The sequence below is a fragment of the Perognathus longimembris genome, chromosome 7 (assembly GCF_023159225.1).
Source record: "Perognathus longimembris pacificus isolate PPM17 chromosome 7, ASM2315922v1, whole genome shotgun sequence".
NCBI classification, from domain to species: Eukaryota; Metazoa; Chordata; class Mammalia; order Rodentia; family Heteromyidae; genus Perognathus; species Perognathus longimembris.
The window spans coordinates 44,277,045-44,297,006 of NC_063167.1; the positions used below are offsets into that span (position 1 = coordinate 44,277,045).

At 40.4% G+C, this 19,962-nt stretch overlaps 1 protein-coding gene across 1 annotated transcript in view; it reads left to right on the forward strand.

Moving 5' to 3' along the window:
- Ror1 (receptor tyrosine kinase like orphan receptor 1) overlaps nt 1-19,962 on the forward strand; it is a 345,026-nt gene that overhangs the window by 261,408 nt on the left and 63,656 nt on the right. The window lies entirely within an intron of this gene.

Below are 19,962 nucleotides of genomic sequence, written 5' to 3' on the forward strand. Positions count from 1 at the left end.
TGAAATTTTCTCCAGTTGACTCCACACCTTATTTTCTCATGCATTGGCTACTTGAGCCAATAAATGTTCTTTTATTGCTTTAAAGTAGATCAAATTGTCCTTTGCAACCAAGACTCCCAGTTGATATGAAGGATTAGATCAAGCACAGAGAATTGAGGCCCTTAGTAATCTGCAAATTTGGAAATGCATTCATAAACCATATGTTAAATGGTATTTTTAAAAAGCAAATGAAAGACAGTACTACTTGAAAACCTTGAGAGTTACTTAGAAATATTTACAAAGAAATACAGGCTACAATCTTGTTTCTATCAGTCCTGGAGCTTGAACTAAGGGCCTTGGGCACTGTCCCTGAGCTTTTTTCCTCAAGGCTAGCACTGAAACACTTTGAGCTATAAAGCCATTTCTGATTTCTTTGGTGGTTAATTGGAAATAAGAGCCTCACAGAGTTCCCTGCCTGGGCTGTCCTCAAACCAAGATCCTTAGATCTCAGCCTCCTGAGTAGCTAGGATTACAGGTGTGAGCCACTAGCACTCAGCAAAGCTGCAACCTTTGTGGGAGAACCAAGCTCCTTTTGGACAGAACCAAAGAAAATCATCTTGACTACTAGAGCAGGGCTTTTTTTATTGTCAAGGTGATGTACAAAGGGGTTACAGTTACATACCTAAGGTAGTGAGTACTTTTCTTGTCAAACTTGTTACCTCCTCCCTCATTTTTCTCCCACCTTCCCTCCTCTCCAGTTCCCTCCCTCAAGTTGTACAGTTAGTTTACAACATATTGTCTTGTAAGTATTGCTGTTGCATTGGTTTGCTGTTTACCCTTTGTCTCGCCAGTTTGATGTTCCCCTTCCCTTTCCCAATCCAAGTAAACATATATACAATACCCAGGGTACCGAAATCAAATACAGTGACAGCAGAGGCTAAAGAACAACTCTAATATGTTCTGGACAGAGTGGGTTTCAGAGCAGTTTTTTTTTACACTTTGCTTTGAAGCATATATTTTTTTATTTATTTTATTTTTTTTCAAATGTTTATTATCAAACTGATGTACAGAGAGGTTACAGTTTCATACGTTAGGCATTGGATACATTTCTTGTACTGTTTATTACCTTGTCCCTCATGCCCCCCTCCCTCCCCCCTTTCTCCCCCCCCCCCCGAAGCATATTTTTATTATATTTAAAGACCTTATAAAACTTTTCTTTGGTGTTTTTCAGGAACATTACTCCAAAAGTAGTAAGAAATCACTGTACTCAAAATAGTTGTGTTTCACTTTTGATATACTTTTATTTTCTAAAGTAATGGTTATTATATTAGCTAGTCTTGATAGTGATAGTTAAGTAATCAGACTAGTACATTAAGATATGTTGATGTCAACAAGCTTGGCTGGGGGACATTAACCAGAGAATAAGCTGGCTGGACTGCAGAGATTGAACCCATTTTTCATCTCTGAAAATGTTAGTAACAACTGGGTTACATCTCTGTATCTATATCCATGCTTCCCATAAGGGAAGAAAGAAAATGTGAAAAATCCTTACCAACACTTAAAAACCTTTGAAGACAGGAAAATATTTGATATCAACAGCTTTCTATAAATTGGAGAGAAAATGCCTGTTACACTCTCACAGTGATCATCCAGTTTTATTTAGCCCAAGCCCCAGTGTGTTTGATACTACATCAAGGAAATACCCACAGTAGGTCCTAGGACAGGCCTTTGTGGGAGAAACATGATCATGTTGATAAGTGTCTGTTGGGAAGCAGGGGGAAAAGAACCCTTACACAGTATAGAAGTCAGTATAGCAGCTTCTTAGGAAACTAAAAATGGACCTACTGTGGTCCCTGCCATTCCACTCTTGGGCATATGTGGTAGAGTATACATCAACATACAAGGAAGATATCTATATACCCATGTTAACTGCAGCCCTGCTCACAGCAGTGTAGCTGTAAAATCAGTATTCCAACAACCAATGAATGATAAGGAAAGCATATGTGTACACACACACACACCATAGAATATTACTTGACCATAAAGAAAGGTGAAATTATGTCATTTGCAAGAAAATGGCTGAAACTAGAGATAATCATGCTGACTGAAATAGGTCAAGTTCAAAATTCTAAAATATTTTCACCGATCTGTGGAACCCAGACCCAAGATGATGTGGAAGAGGAGGAGGAAGGGAGATAAGTGTAAAAAGGATTGTTTGAAAGTGACTAGTGGGAAGGGAAGGAAAAAGCAAAGGAAACTGAGCAATGAAGAGGATTGAAATGTGTTACATATTTACATATGAAGCCAGCATACTGAAACCCACTAACACTATTTGAAAAGGAGGGGTACCAGTGAGGGAATATAGAAGACATAAGGAGAGAGTAAGCTTCTTCAAAGTATACTGTATACAATGATAGGATCATCATAGTGAAACTTACCTTGTATTATGAATGCATGCTAATAAAAAATAATAAAGAAGACCTCTAAAGCATTTGATTTGGGTACATCTCGTTTTCTTTTTTTAATTTTAATTTTTAATGTCAAGGTAATGTATAGAGGAGTTATAGTTACATATGTAAGGTAGTGAGTACATTTATTGTCAAACTTGTTACCTCCTTCCTGACTTCCCACCTTCCCCCTCCCCAATTCCCCACCCTCCTAGTCTCAAAGTTGTACAGTTGGTTTACAACAAATTGTCTTTGTAAATATTGCTGTTGCATTGATTCGCCTTTTACCCTTTGTCTCAACATTTTGAAGTTTCCCTTCCCTTTCCTGATTCAGGCAAACAAATATACAATACACAGGGTACCAAAATCAAATACAGCGACAACAGGGGCTAAACCATAGGGAAAACAAACAAGAGAAAAAAGAAGTGATTTCATATAATATGTTAAAAAAATAACAACAATGATAAACTGGGTAAATGTTAATTGAATCATTAAAGCATTAATTATGCCAAATGCCCCATGAATTCCAAGCTGTCTAAGTAAAAACTTGGGTGCTCTTCTCAGTCAATATTTAAACCCCTCTCACTTCTGTCAAACATGTGTAAAACAATATTTAAAAACCAATAAATAGACTGGTCACAACATGCTGTCATCAGAGTGGAAGGAAATGACCCCAAAGCCCAGTGGTCTAGAATTGTTTCCAAGAGCAAATCAGTTTTTAACTACCCTATGTGGCCATTGTTACAGGCTATTCCCAGGATTTTGTTGGCACTTGATTTTGCCTCCTGATGAGAAACAATGGCTAGGATGGTTTTCCTGAGTGGCAATCAACTTCCAGACCTATAGGAAAGACACTGTTTAGCCCACCCATAGTATTAAAAGTTCCCTCTCCCCTAGTAAATATCTGTGTTCTGATTTCACATTACACAGAGCTCAGTTCTGTCCAGGAACCCTAAAATTACTTTTATACTTAGCCTGTGCCTATCCAAATAATGGCCATTATGTATAATTCAGGTAATCCTCAAAGGTAGCCCTAATAGTTTGGCACCTTTATTACTGTCTTGAGAACAAGAAATTTTAAATAATTTTCTGAAAAGAGTTAGAATTCAAACGCTATCTGTGGTCTTTTGTGCACATTAACCTTTGATCTCATTGCAACATACAATCCACTCCCACGCATGTGCTTGTTGGTTCTGGTACAATAATGCTTAAAAAAAAAAGTTATAGCTGAGCATGCTTGTAATCACAGTACTTGAGAGTCTGAGATAGAAGGATCATGTTTTCAAAAGGGAGCCTAGGCCACATAATGAGATGTGGGCCATCTTAGCATTAAAGTAAGGACCTGTCTCAAGAAGAAAAAGAAGTTATTAGGAATGAGCTGGGGAGCTTCCGCCGCACTCACAGACAGTCACACTTCAGTATGGTGGTGCAAACCTGCAGAAGGTCTGGCCAGAGTATATATATACAGATTGGTCCAGCCCTAAAAAGAAGAAAACTTTTCACACATACTAATTTTAACAACTGGCCAGATACCATCGTACAAGAGTTCTGTACTGTTGGGAACTCAGTGAAGTCTTTGAAATGGTTAGACTCAGCTACTTGTAAGGACATTTTATAGATGAGATTGCCAATGTAGAGGGAAAGGAAATGAGAATCTTTGATCACTTTGTACCCTTTGATCTCATATTTTCATCCAGATGGCTTCCAGTCTGATCTTCAGCATTCTGGAGCTCATGCCCCATTTGGCTTGTGGACATTGGCTTTTTCATGTACCACCTTCCACATGTAACATTCAGCTAGTATTCACCCCTCTCCTGCCTGAACACCAACCACCATGAGAGTCTCTCATCTCCCCTTTCTCTCCTCTTCCCTGCCTACCCCATACCTTTCCTCCTTCCTTCCTCCTCTCTCCCTTCTTTGTTCCCAATGGAAGGTTTAGGATTCAGCCATGACTCTCCTTTTTTTTCCCATGCCAGTTCCAGAGCTTAACTCAGGGCTTTGCACTCCTGGTTGGTTTTTAGCACCCAAAGCTGCGTTCTACCACTTGAGCCACACCTTTGCTGACTAACTGGAGATGAGTCCCTCCATTTTGACTGCCCAGACTGGTTTTGAACCAAACATCAGATCTCAGCCTCTTGAATAGCTAGGATTACAGACTTAAGCACCTGGCCAGACTTAGTTCTTAAAGTCTGGAATTACTTACCTTCATGTCCCAGGAGTAAGGAATGCCTACTATGCAGTATCTACTAGTTAGATGGATGCTCAGATGGGTGAACAGATGGATGGATGGGTGGGTGGGTAGATGGATGAGACCTTTGGCCATATAGTTCCTTTGATATTCATTTAATGAAATTGTTGAATCTAGTGAATATAGTCATTTGATAACATCTTTCCCTTTTCAAATTACCACAAATATATTTCTAATACTTTATTTTATTTTTTATTATCTTTAAGTAGTTATACAAAGGAGTTGCCATTTAACAAAACAGTTTATGAGTACAAGGCATCTCACCCTTTTCAGCATTGTCATCCCCCCACCCTTTACCTCCCTGTCTTAATTTTGTAGGATATACATTGAATTCTTGATGGCATCCCCCCTCCCACTTCTTCTCTTCATTTGTCTGCTTCTTTTCCCCTACTCCTACTTCACCCCTTTCAAGTACCCATTTCCTGGTGTTTATTTTGTTGAACTTTGACTTTGCCTCTCTAAGGCATTATACTATTTGAGTTCTCCCTTAAATACTTTTGTATTTACTTGCACACCACCCACTATATTTCCTTATATGTTTATAAGCTTCCATATGTGAGGGGAAAGATGCAAGCTTTGTCATTCTGGGCCTGACTTACTTACTTAACATAAAAATTTCCAAGTTTTTCCATTTCTTTACAAATGATACTATAAAATTCTTTCTAATGGATGAGTAAAATTCTATTGGATATATATACCACATTTTCTTGAACCATTCATCCATTGAGGGGTATCTGGACTTTTTCCATAGCCAACAAGCTAAAAAGCCTACAGAATGGGAGAAGAATTTTCCAGTTATACATCAGACAATGGCCCCAAATCCAGAATATTCAGAACACTTAAAGTTTTTAACCTTCAAAAATTTTAAATTGTTACACAGTAGTCCAACTGATAAATGAGCTAAAGAGAGACTGATCAGAAAAGGTAAAAATGGCAAATAGACACATGTAGACATGTTCAACATGTCTGACCATAAAGGAAATGCAAATCAAAACAACAGTGAGATTCTACTTCACCCCAGTTAAGAGTAGCCATTATCAAGAAAACAAACAATAACCAGATGCTGGCAGGGATGTGGCCTAAAGAGAACTCTACTACACTGTTGTTAAGAATGTCAGCTTGTTCAACCACTCTGGAAAGCAGTATGGAGGTTCCTCAAAAAACTAAACATAGAACTACCCTGTAAACCAGCAATTCTACTCCTGAGAATTTATTCAAATGATTACAAGCCATGGTACAGTAAAGCCACCAGAATAACCATGTTAGTTGCAGCACTATTCACCATATCCAAGGTTTGGGGATCAAAATACCTTATTTAAAAAAAACAAACAAATTATTTGTTATAATTTGGGGTGGGACTTTACAGAGGATGAGAAATTTGACCCTTACTTTTTTTGTTGAGATTTAATTTGCCTGCCTTTCTTCCTTCTTCCCTTTCGTTTTTCCACATATTCTATATTCTTCTTTTATATTTGCTAATTTTTAGGGGATCGAATTTATTGTCTGATACATATGCTAAGCAGAAACTCTACCTCTTAGCTACCTTCCACCCCTTCTAGATATTCTTTTGAAAAGCCAAACAAGAAATTTCCTCAAGTCAGCAATTGGTATCTGACTGTGGGACTCCTTGGAGATGTACTGCAAGTGGATTAAAATGTCTTGATAGGATGACTCCATATTATACAGTGGTTAGAATGCTGGACTGGACATAAGAGGCCTGGCTTTTACCCTGGCCTTCCTTTCACCATGCTTGTTAGTGTGACTGTCAGTTTGCTCAACGACTGTGCATGTTTGGTTTGTTTTTTGGGCAGAACACATGGCCTCTCTATGCCTAGATTTACCATTTGTGAATAAGGAATGCTGGAATAATGACTGACTTTCACAAACTATTCTAGGAGCACTGAAAGATTCATGGAGATGCGGGGAGGGAGGTGTTAAGATGACTTTGTGATAGAAAAGAGGACACTGGCATAAAATAATCAGGGCTGACTCCCCTGTCCTCATTCCATAAATGTTCTGGTAAACCTGTTTTAGCTGTATCACATTTTCAAGCCTCTGCTAGAAAACTTACTGTAAAAAGAATTTTTAAAAATTACTGGATTATCTCAAAAGACGCCTTCCAGTTTATCTGACTTCGGTGTATGCATTATCTGTTGTTGGGTTTCATTTACAGAAAAAAATGGGGGCCTCTTTCTCACGTGGATCTAAGAATGAATTTCTTACCAAGAGAGCGATCCATTTATCCCATTTCCTGTATAACTAACACAACAGAACACACAAGTTGGGCCCATTTCCCTATATGAATGTCCTCTGTGCAGCCTTGAGTCATTGCTGGGGCCCATGTGTCACAGTGTTCATTCAGGGCCAAGTGACTTGGTAAAGGTGACCATTTAAGACAGCTCTGTGCTGGAGTTGCCCTTGGTTAAAGCCGGTGACTTTTAAGTCATAATCAGAGGAAAGCACAGGTTGACCATTCACATTGAATGAGCCATCTTCATAGTCCTGATGTGTTCTTATATAATAAGAACAAGGCCTTTTGAGAGGGGATATTTGGTTTGTTTTCTGGACATGTTGGGTCTTTTTTCTTGTTGAGCCATGGCCATTTGTAGGGTTTGCTTTTCTTTGCTGGTCTGAGATATAGGACTTAATAGACTACTTGTGGCTCTGCAAATAGTTCTGTTCTGACAATGGCATCGAGGGGAGCCCCATGTTTCAGACTGAGATGACTTGAAAGGGGATTTCACTTTGATATTTTTCAAGATGCTTTTTGCATTTTTCAAGCAGCAATTTTTTCCCCAAAACAAATCTTATGCTTCAATTTATAGAACAGATAAATGAAGACAGAGAGAATATTACCAAATTGTATTTCCTTTTCTATTCAGTCTCCCTACACACATACCCAGGAATACCAAGCATATAGGAAAAGCCTTAGCATCTCCCAAACAATTCCAACTTCTACTTGTTCAGTTCTGCTCTAACTCCATTTTGTTTGTTCCTATATCTCTAATTTACTTTGCAATCTTACGTGTGTTGGTGTGTGTGTGTGTGTGTATGTATGTGTGTGCACATGTGTGCACATGCACCAGTATTGGGACTTGAACTCCAGGCCTGTCTCTTTTAAGTTTTTACTCAGGGCTGGTGCTCTACCACTTGACCAAACACCTCTATTCTGACTTTTTGGTTGTTAATTGGAGTTAAGAGTCTCATGTGTATTCTGGCCTGGGATAGCTTTGAATTGTAATTCTCAGATCTCAGGATCCTGAGTAGCTAAGATTACAGGCATGAGCCACTAGTGTCTGGCTTACCTCACATTTTCTTTCTTTCAATTTTTAAAATTGAATGAGGTTTTTGCTATTGTCTTTAGATGCACAAAGGAGTTACCATACAGCATGTAAGTTTTTAAGTACAATGCATCTTCATCAATATGACCCTCTTACCTCACTTTTTAACAGAACAGAGCAAAAGAATTGCATATGCTTCATTGTTATACATTCATCTTATATAGCCATTTTTATTTCACAGAGCAGACTTATGATGTGAGCCATATTATTACACCTACTTTACAGATGAGGGAAATGGACAAAGAGTTAAGTAATTTTCCCAATGAAACGGAGCCATAAGTGGCAAAGCTTCAGCTGAAAACTGCTTTCAAGAACTTTTTTTCCTGTTATACCAGAGGTTAAAGAATGCAGATATTGCTTCTGAATGACTCAGAAAGTTTGACTGTAACCCTTCTGAAATCACTGCTATACATCATCCTTTCCAGAATTTTCTGTGTCTACCTTTGAGGTGTTTACCAAACCTTAGCCCAGACCCCCCCTTTCTGTTGGAATCATCCTCTTGTCACTCCTCCACTCCTGTCCCATTCAGAAATTGCAGCTCTAGAAGCCATCTTTTAATGCTTACTATAAGTCAGGTCTTGAATGAGCCAAGATAAGCATGACCACCAAGGCAGAGTGAGAATTAAAATCTAGTAGTATACTCACCAAGGGTCTGGGCAATGAACAGAGAATCAAAGAAACAGAAATGAGTGTATGATGGGTGCAATCTTGGTTCTTTGGTTCAGTGAGCCCCTACTGGCCATGAAATATTGTGCACTTTTCCTTCCTGAAGTTTTAGATTTATGTTTCTTTTAAATAAAACAGCTCTACTGACCATATCACCACATCCGGCAAGGAAGGACTATGCAGGGGGGCCTGAGCTGCCTTCCTGTGGCCTCTGTCCTATTGTTCATGCATATCTCAAAATGCTGGCATTAAAAAAGGCCTCAATAAGCAACAAAAGCAATGAATGAAAGTTTTCCTCTCCAAAGTCTGAATTACTAGAAATTTGGCATAAAACTTACTTCTTCTGGGCCATGGTTTTTCATGATACAAAACAAAAAGTTAGGGCTGGAAATATGGCCTAGTGGCAAGAGTGCTTGCCTCATATAGATGAAGCTCTGGTTTCAATTCCTCAACACCACATATATAGAAAAAGCCAGAAGTGGCGCTGTGGCTCAAGTGGCAGAGTGCTAGCCTTGAGCAAAATGAAGCCAGGGACAGTGCTCAGGCCCTGAGTTCAAGCCCCAGGACTGGCAAAAAAAAAAAAAAAGTGAAGAAGAAAACAAGAAGTCATGAAATATTTTTATAGAGAGACTAGAGTCAAACAAGTGAATTGAAAAGCTCTAAATCCTAAAACTTACCATTGGATAAGCCAAGATTACTTCTTATATCTTTTAGCCATGTTAATAAAGACATTTTAAACAAACCTCTTAATTTACTAAAATTGATTCACTCTGAAGTATACCTCTGTACTGGAAACAAAGTGTTTATGAAATAACAGTGTGAACCACATTCTCATTGTTTCTGTAGAAACTATCTGATAACACTTTTTAAAATGCTGAGATAGCCAGCTGGTTTGGTTTTGGAGAATTTTGGCAAAATTACATGTTGCTGGAAATTTCCTCCCCAAGCTGCATTTGAAAAAGGCCTTGATGATGGTGGTGGTGGTAGTGGTGGTGGTGGCAAGGACTACGACAGTGAACACGATAAAGACAATAATAGTGTCTATAGGAAGGCTGTTAGTTTCCTGATTTGCTGAATTCGTTTCCTAAGGGCCAAGTTACCACAAACTTAGTGGCTTATAACAAACCTACTGTATTAGGAGTTGCAAAGTTTTAAGTCCACAGTGTGGCTCACAGAGCTAAAAGTAAGGTTTGTTTAGAGGCTCCATAAGGAGACGTCATCTCTTTTCCTTTTCCACTGTATTCCTTGTCTACAGGCCTCTTCCATCGCCAGAGTGAGCATGTTGACTTTTTTGCATCCATTATCCGTATTTAAAAGATATTTAGGATTACTTCCAACTCTCTCAGGTGATTCAGGATAATCTCATTATTTTAAAGTCATCAGATTACTGATCCTAATTCTGTTTGCAACCCTAAATTCCCCGTTGCCATTAACCTAATACACTCTAAGGCCCTAGGGATAGGGGTATCATTGGGACTACTATTCTATTTATCACAGCTAGGATTGTGTTTGTGCTTTATTTTTTCTAAATAAGCTGTTCTCTCTAGGTAAGATTATTCTGATTTTTGCCAAGGAAGGGAAAAGTGAAATAGAAAGTACAGAGAAAGCAGAGCCAGGACTAGAGGCTAGTTTTTCAAACTGACTGCCCCTGTCTTCTTCCAGAGGGAAGTGGTATTCCAAATGCAGAACATTTTGAGGCTGAGCTGTGCTGGATAGTTTAAATTTTTAGGTGGCTTTTCTTTCAAAAGTAAGTATTTGAGATGCATAGGATTGGCAATTGGCGGGCAGTAATTGCTACTACATGAATAGGTTTTTGAAAAGAGCTTCAGTCTTCAGTCAGATGACACACACCAGTACCCCTGGTCTGTAAGGCTCATTGCCTCATCTGCCTCATTGTGCTCTGTACTTAACTCTCAGCTAACACACGCTTATCACAAAGCAGTAGTTCTCTCATTCCTAGGGACTTCGACCCTTTCAAATTTGTTTCAGGTAATTTGGGAGACTGCAAAACAATGATGAAATAAAGTTAAAACTCTTGATTTACTGAATCTGGAGGCAATCTAGTAAATGAGTCCACAAGGTTTGGTGAGGGTAAAAGACCCTTGTTTCCAGTCTGCTGTGCCCCTGCTATTCAGAGGTTCCCTGCCATTTTATTACCAACCCCTTGAAATGGGGGCGGGGGGAGGATGTACAGAGTCAGGTGGTATGACTCAAGCAGCCCAAGTTCTTCACTCTCTCATGGGTATGTATGAAGAGATGTCCCAGACTTTGCCTAAGATCTGATCACAGAGGTTCTATGGTCTCACTAATGCTCTCAGCTGGCCCACCTCTACTGGCCTTCCATGTGCCAGAGTTCTCAGGCAAACTGAGCCTGCATTCTAAATGGGGCTCCAGGCTCTGTAAACAATGTGACCTGGAAGAAGTAAAAGCATTTTACTATGTGCAGGCCTCGCTGTGCCTAAGACAGTCTGGTAACTTGTCCAAATCTCTTCTCAGTGAGCACACCTCACTGATCGTGGTATGGATCCAGCACTGTGAGATTCCTCAAGTTCAATCCATCATCCAGCCAGAGAGCTGGATGATACAGGCCTTATTTCTGCATCCCAACTGTGTTGTACTGGTGGGGCAGAAGATGGGAGAAGAGAGAACCTTTTGTAATGTTGGTACAGAACTAAAGCAGACCCTGTTTTACTTAAGCATTTTGTTTATTTATTTATTTTTTTGTCAGTCCTGGGCCTTAGACTCAGGGCCTGAACACTGCCCCTGGCTTCTTTTTGCTCAAGGCTAGCACTCTGCCACTTGAGCCACAGCGCCACTTCTGGCCGTTTTCTATATATGTGGTGCTCGGGAATCGAACCCAGGGCTTCATGTATATGAGGCAAGCACTCTTGCCACTAGGCCATATTCCCAGCCCTACTTAAGCATTTTAACAGCCCAAAACAATTTCCTCTCAGTAACACACAGTAAAAATCAATGGAATTGTGTCCTGTTTTACAATTCAAAAAGCACATTCACATAGAGGTTCCACTTCATCTTCCCATTGGGCCCCAGTGCTGAAGCTATAGCCATAAGTAAAGCTGGTTTTGTTCTTACAGGGTTGACATATTTTGAAGACAACAAAGTTGGCTGGCTAAAGAATGAACCTAGAATCTTACAAATGTCTTTGTGTGTGTGTGTGTGTGTGTGTGTGTGTGTGTGTGTGTGCGCGCACATGTACAGGTGTGCGTATGTGTATGTCACTGAGATGTTCCTCTCCAGTGCATACAACACCATATACTGCTCCAACTCCTCTTGTGGACCAGAAACAATAGTCTCAGAGCATATTATTTCTGCCAAAGACCCACAGATCAATCTTTTAGGTTTTCATGTACTTGCAATGGTCTGTTTTGTTGCAAAGCACAGTGCCTGGCCAATAGGAAGCCCTGTGTAACTGTTAGGAAGTAACAAGTGCTCAATGAATGACAACCACCATTATGGTTGTGTTTGCCTGAGGATAGCCAACATTCCCGGGAGCCTCTGAACCCAGCCATAGACATGGAAAGAACATTTGCCTTCTAAGTCCAAATTATAACAGCAAGAGTAAACTGTTTATCTTTTCTGCTTGGCTGTAAATGAAGAAATATCAAAATAAACTAGTTATCTGGCCCGATGTTATAAAGTTTGCATATTGAGTAATAGTTTTTTCTATGATAAATTTAGCTAACAATTATTTCTAAAATAATTAAGATTTCAAGAAATTCATGTTTTTATTTTACTTAAATATGTTTGTGGTTTATTTGCTGAAAAGAAAGATCAAATAGCTGGGTACCAGTGGCTCATGCCTATAATTCTAGCTACTCAGGAGGCTGAGATCTGAGGTTTGAGATTCAAAGCCAGCCTGCACAGGAAAGCCCATGAGACTCCAACTAATTACAAAATAAATGAATACACAGATAAATAGCCAGAAGTAGAGCTGTTGCTCAAATGATAGAATGCTAGCTTGAACATGAAAGCTCAGGGATGGCACTCAGGCTGGTATGTGTGCACATATTCAGACATACACACACACATGCATGCACACGCACGCATACACACACACACACACACACACACACACACACACACACACAAAGACCAAATAAAAGAGTTTTATTGTTTAGCTAATTTACTAAACAATTCCAAAGGGGTGGAGGTATAACTAAGTGGAGAAACACTGGAATGTTTGAGGCCCTGAGTTTAATCCCCAGCACTGCTGGGAATATGGCCTAGTGGCAAGAGTGCTTGCCTCGTATACATGAAGCCCTGGGTTCGATTCCCCAGCACCACATATATAGAAAATGGCCAGAAGTGGTGCTGTGGCTCAAGTGGTAGAGTGCTAGCCTTGAGCAAAAAGAAGCCAGGTACAGTGCTCAGGCCCTGAGTCCAAGCCCCAGGACTGGCCAAAATAAATAAGTAAATAAATAAATGATTAAATAAAAAGTTGAAAAGAGGTTACCATAATACATACTTAGTGGTCATTAATAATTGAGTTCATTTGAATTCACTTCCATTGACTCTTTTGAGTTGCTCATAAAAATAAGTATTAATAATATCTTCAAATATTACCAGTGGACTGCTTGATTTAGGGAGAGTTGATATCTAATGATTTCAAGTCAACTTCACTTCATTTGGATAAGCAGATGCTCACCAGCTTCATCCTGTTTTTAACTAAAGCTATAAAATTAATCTGGAAAGATACCAGAACTCGTGAATGAGTGCAAGCCCTCTAGTGATTAAGACTGCATGTACCTGAGTCATAACAAGTCAGAAGGAACAGTAAGTACTGATGATCCGCCCTCCACAAGAACACATCTCATTCTCCTCCTCAGCCCAGACACTCCAGGGTCTGTAATTCAACCTTGCTGGTGCCTCTTCAGTGCCTGCTCCCCAGAGCATGTCACCCTGCAAGATTGTGCATCTTGGGAGACCTAGCTTTTCAGGAGAACTCTACAACTAGGCCAAGTTATTTGGGAAAAGCCAGTCACTGTATTTATTTTTACAAGCCAGATGCCGGCATGTAGTGCATTCTTTTACAAAAATAAAAGCGGTTTGGAAAGAAAGAAAGGTTCAGGGTCACAGATGAAGCTGTAAGGGTATTTTACACAGTTGTATGGGTAAACGTTCGCCTTTACTTTTACCTTCTGCACTGGCTATGAAAAAAATAGCTCAGCTGCTCCACGTGCAAAATGTAGACTTGGGGGAAGTTTCAGGTCCAAAATGCAGTAACATGAAATGGTTTCTGAGCTTATGGGCCAAGGACAGGGTGCCAGTGACAAGGGTGGGTGTTGGGACTCTGCTCACCATAATCCTGTCTCACTCCTGTAGTTAGGCTGTTTTGATAAAGACTAAGTAATAAATAACCAAATGTGGGCATGTGGAATTGCTTAAGAGAGGAAGGATTGATCCAGTGAGTAAGTTATATCACATACTGGTAGTGTGTGTGTGGTAGGGTGAATTGAGGACCAAGTTTCTGACCATGAATGGCCATGAGACTTTAAGATATTTACTGAGCACCTATTATGAGCCAGCTAAGGATGTAACTATGAAAGCCATAGATCTTATTCATCACTTAGGAAAAAGGGACCATTACTTTAGATGAAATAGAAAGCTGGATATGGAAATAGAATGACATCGTAGATGGCTGCTGCTTTATGTAAGTTGGTCAGGGAGGACCTTTCTGCTGGGGTAACATGTGGGCAAAGGCATAAATAAAGTGAAGACATGGAGCTTGTATGTATTCAAGAGAAATTAGTATTTGGGGCCAGGAGAACAGCTAGCCTGAAGGTATCATGATGGATGCATGTTTAGTGAATTCAGGGAATATCAAGGGATCTTAAGAATGGATTGGGTAAAGCCTTTTGATCAGTTGTCATCTCCTATCATCTTAGAGCCCTCTGCTTGCCCTAGAGTTACTGGCAGACATGAAGAGTTTGTACCCACTGACAGCCATAACATTTCTCAAATTCAGGCCATGAGGGAAAGGGCCCACTCAGGAGGCTCCGAGAAGTGCTGTGAGGCCAGTGTAGAGAAACTAAAAGCAGGTAGCAGACAGAGCCCTGACCTCCTCATTTCTCCTGTTTGTTTTAACAGCTCTATTTAACAGTACCACAAGAAGGAGTGTGGAAAGTGTGGAATCAGATCTGTTTGTGCACTTTTTACATTTCAGGAGATTAAGTAAAATGTTAAACGAAACCAAATCTATATTCCTGTCAGTGCGATGCAAAGAAGGAAAATGAATTCCAAGTCTGAGAATATACTTGGGAAGAATCGGCCAAGCAGCCTTAGCTCCTTCTCACCTGCTCTGTCTGTCCAGAGCGGAGGCCCTCTTGAGTTTCTCAGAGCTGCCATCATTGGGCCTTGTCGCTCTGCTTTCGTTCACATGTCTTTTATCCTATGTCCCACGCATGCCAACATTGTGCCATTTGTACAGGTGCTGTGAGGGGGACGTGCACAAAAATCCAGAGTGGCCAGGGAATCACATTCAACTCTAAGATGAGAAAAGACTTCCTGAGGACTAGAATGAGTGTCTCAAAGCCAGGAAAGAAGGATTTCATTGACTTATGTAAAAAAAATAGTTTGTTCATTGTTCTGCTAAATTCATGTCAGAGTCATGGTTTAGGGTTTCTCATTCTTGATATTACAGGTACCTGAGCCTGTGTGGTTCTTTGCTGGAGTGGCTGGGTCTTTGTATTGCAAGACATTAGCAGCAACTCTGGCCTCTATCCAGTAGATGTTAGTGACTTCTCTATCCTAAGTCTCAACAACCCAAACTGTCTCCAGATCCCACATAGGTGTCTCCTATGTGAATCACCCCTGTGCAGAATTGCTGTTTGAGAAGAGGAAGTCCCAGCCAGGCCTGGTGTTGCTTACAATCTCCAGTTCTACAAGAATGAAGCTTTCCTTATGAACAGCTGGTCTCACTTCTCACTGAAGCTCAAACAATGGAAAACCAGGCTTGAGATGCAGCAGGAAGAAGTTAGGTCACTTCTGGGAAAGAACTTCCTGCTTAAAAAGTTAGTAAGGAACCTAAAAATCTCATCTCAACACTTACAAAATATTCTCCACCTTAGATATGTGAGTGAGGGAAAAAGAACCAACTTTGGTACCCTAAATATTAGGGGGAAGGATTAAGAAAGTAGCTGGGTACCAGTGGCTCACAAGTGTAATCCTAGCTAACTCAGGAGACTGAGATCTGAGAACTGAGGTTCAAAAATAGCCTAGGCAGAAAACTCTTGGCATCACAGTTTTAAAAATCAAAAATAGTTGTTTTTTTAGTAAGGCAAGTTCTGTGGCAATTGCCTTCAACCTCAACTACTTAAGAAGGCTGAGTCAAAAGGGTCACAGCATCCCTACACTACAGAGGCGGGGCAGAAGTGGGGAGAGTAGGAGAAAAAGAGAGATAGAGTTGTCTTGTTTTTTTTCAAATAATGTAATTGACACTTAAGTTATTTTAAATGCAATTAGCAATTCCATTTTGCTTGAAGTGGTTAGTGGCAGATTTTTTTGAGGCTTTGATAAGTGTATAATACTATTTGTTTTTATTGTGCTAGCTAACTGTAAATGACTTTCATATGAATGTTGTATGTGGCTCATTTTCATAATGAATACACAGTGTCTTCTGGATCACTGTGGACAGCTTTTCCATATTAATGCAGATGTGGGCTTCAGTTCTGTCATTATCAGAATTAATGAGGATTCCAAATTAGTTGGGTCTTCTTCAGCCCTCCCTCAAAATGGGGAGAAAGAGTCAACAATTTATTGAGCAACTACAATGTACCAGGTTTTGGATAAGGTCAATGGTTCTCCACCAGGGCTGAATTTTCCATCTCAGAAACACTCTGCAAGTTCTAGAAACATTTTACCAGAGATGTTGTTCAATATCCCACAGGGCACAGGACAGCCCCCTAATAATCAAACTATGTGCTCCCAAGTCTCAGTGGCACTGAGGGGGGATAAGAAACCCAGGACTGGGCTGTTTATCTGGGCTATCACCGACAATCCCTGTGATGTGCTGCCTTATAACCTTTGCTATTCTTAATCCCCTATTGCAGACAAAGAAATTGAGGCTCAGAGAGTCAAAGTAACTTGCTCAGGATTCTCAGACTTGTAAATGGAAGAGTCAGGGTTCCTAGCATGTGCTAGACTCTATGGCTAGACTTTCTACAGCCCACTCTCCTTTTATGGGTGGCTTTCTATTTATTATTGTTATTCTTTTTTTACCTAAATCCATGTGTGATGGATCTTTAGGCAGAGGATGAGGCAAAGCAAAAAAACCACAGATTTGGCCCCGCACTCCTTCCTGAGCAATATAGCATGAAGCCATACACACCTATCCTCTTGTGGATAATAAATTCCAGGGACAGTCTTTGGTTTCACTCTGTTTTCTTTATTATTTCTGAGGTGCTATCCTGTGCATGGCAAAGGTCTGGAATGCTTGGCCAGCTAGTCTCCAGAGGGCTAGCCCTCCTGTGAGGAGGAGCAAGTGGTTTGACAGTCATGTTGCCAGATGAGCATCAGTCCCTGTAAAACAAAAACAGTGATCATAGGAGAAATTCTTCCCCCAAATCCATTAATTTCTTTTTTATGTAGGACTAGGGCTTATGCTTTCCCTCAATTTTTCGCTAGGACTTATGCCCTGTCACTCTAGCCAAGCCTCCATTTCCAATATTCTGGTGGCTGATTAGAGGTAAGACTCATGGATTTGTCTACCTGGGCTGGCTTCCCATCATGAATCTCAGATCTCAGCCTTCTGAGTAGCTAGGATTACAAGTGTAAGCCACTGATATCTAACTGTGATCATAGGAGAATAATAATTGTCAGAATACTATTATTGTATATCCTTTTGTCTAGTAGACATTATAGAAAAGACTTTACATATGTTACCTTATTTAATTTTTTTTTTCTTGGTCGGTCATGGGGCTTGAATTCAGGGCCTGGGCACTGTCCCTGAGCTCTTCTGCTCAGGGACCATTTTGAGCCACAACTCCACTATTGGTTACTGAATGGTTAATTGGAGATAAGAGTCTCACTGGGACTTTTCTGCTCGGGCTGACTTCAAACCTCGATCCTCAGATCTCAGCTTCCTTAGTAGTTAGGATTACAGGTGTGAGCTACCAGTGCCTGGCTACCTCATTTAATTTTCAGAATCTACAAGTTGTCTCCTTTGTACCACTGAGAGAAATAAAGCACAGGAAATGCATAACTACTCTCATGTGGTTCATAAGGAGCAGAGCCAGCATTTGAAAAGAGTCTGGGGCTTTAAGAACCACATTCCCTTACCCACAAAGCTCTCTGCAGAGAGTTTTTATTTGGAAATCATATTTTCACCATCCTTTTATTATTTAGACCCTTAACCATAAGCAATAACTCACAAAACATGAGGTCACCATGATTAGAAAAATCTTAAATAACCAGAACATTCAAATAACTGCGTTTGCAGGACAGGGTTAAAGGGGAAAGTTGATGAGATCGCCCAGGCCTCATCTTCTGCAGACAGTTGGAGAAGGATAGGAGGATATTGTTTGACAACTAGCATCCACATGCTCAGGTATAGAGATCACCTTACAGGATTATAAATACCAATACATTAACTTTTTAAAACTGTATTTTTGAGCCAAGCATATCAGTGGCTCATGCCTGTAATCCTAGGTACTTAGGAAGCTGATGCTGGGAGGATTACAGTTTGAAGCCACCAGCCCAAGTGTAGATAAAAGACCCCTTTCAACCAAAAGCTACCCACAGTGGCATGTGCCTAGCATTTTATCTTCATGAGCAGCTGAGACTGGGGGGATTACAGTTCTAGGCCAGCCTGGGCATACCCAGAAGACCTCTTTTCAACAAATAGCTAGTTGGCAGTGGTATGGACTGTCATGGTTATATGAAAGAGCAAGATCGGGAGGTTCAGAAAAGCCAGATGGAAGAGTCTTCAAGACTCCACATCAAAGGAAGAAAGTGGGAGTGGTGCATGCCTGACACCCAAGCTATAGCCGGAAGCAAAAACTAGGAGGATCATGGTCTAGGTACATGCCCAGGCTGGAAGCCCTATCTCACAAGTGGCTAGTGTAAAAAAGACTGGAGCTATGACTCTGCTGTAGAGTGCCTATCTAGCAAACATGAAGCCCTGTAGTCAAACTCCAGAATTGGTTCCCCCCCACCCCACCCCCCCCCCCGCCCAAATAAATTTTTACTGCATTCTGACGCTGCTGAACCCAGATCTCAGGGAGAATCAGTACTTTTATTTTTTTGAGATAGGGTTTCACTATATCTCAGCCTTCCCAGTGCTAGGGTTACAGACATGAACCACCAACCATGGCTTTAAATTCACATTCTTTAACAAGTTCTGGCCTCCAATTCCTACCATGAAGATCTCATATATGGGACCTATATGTTTCCTTCACACCTAGAATCTCCTTTGAGTTATAGAAGGGTTCCCTAAATTTGGGGAAGCAGGATTATCTCCATTGTGAAATGATAGAACTCTATCACTAGGAGATTGAGGTCCGCATTCAGCGTTCTGTGTTGAACCATTTGGTGTTGACATTTACAGATTCTGATTCTTACTGCCATTGTAGAAACACAGCTATAGGATCTACAATTTCTTTAGCTAGCAAAGGATAATTCTACTTCGTTCATTCGTTCATTGTAATACTGGAAATTGAACCCAAGGCCTTGGGCTTATTAAGCATGTACTCTACCACTTGAACCATGCCCCAGCCTTTTTTCAGTTTTCCTTTTGGTTTTGGCATAAGGTCTTGATAGCTTTGCCCAAGCTGACCTCAAACTTGAGATCTTCCTTTCTTTACCTCCTGTGTAATTGGGATTACAGGCACATGCCATCATACCCAGCTGCTGCATTTATTGACTTTATTAATAAAGCAAAAAAGAAAAATCCACTGCTAGAACACCATTTTATTCTCCACTTTCTGCCGTATACCATGCATTGTGATAAACACAATGGGAGGAGGGAATTCAGGCAGGATCCTAATCAAAAGGCATGATAGTGTTGTGCCAAGTTACGAAACCACCACCAAGAAGACCACCGAGACTCAGACATTCTGAAATGCAAAAGCAAGGCAAGGCTTTATTTAAGCGAGCTGCAACTCGGGCCTCGTCCTACCCACCGACACAGCAGAGGTTAGGAGGGAGTCCCGAGCTGTGATTACACAGGGCTTATAAAGGCAAAGAACAAAGTTACAACAATCAGGTGTTCAAGCAAGCAAGATTAGGATACAGGTACAAATCTGATTGGCTCAGGGTTCGATTC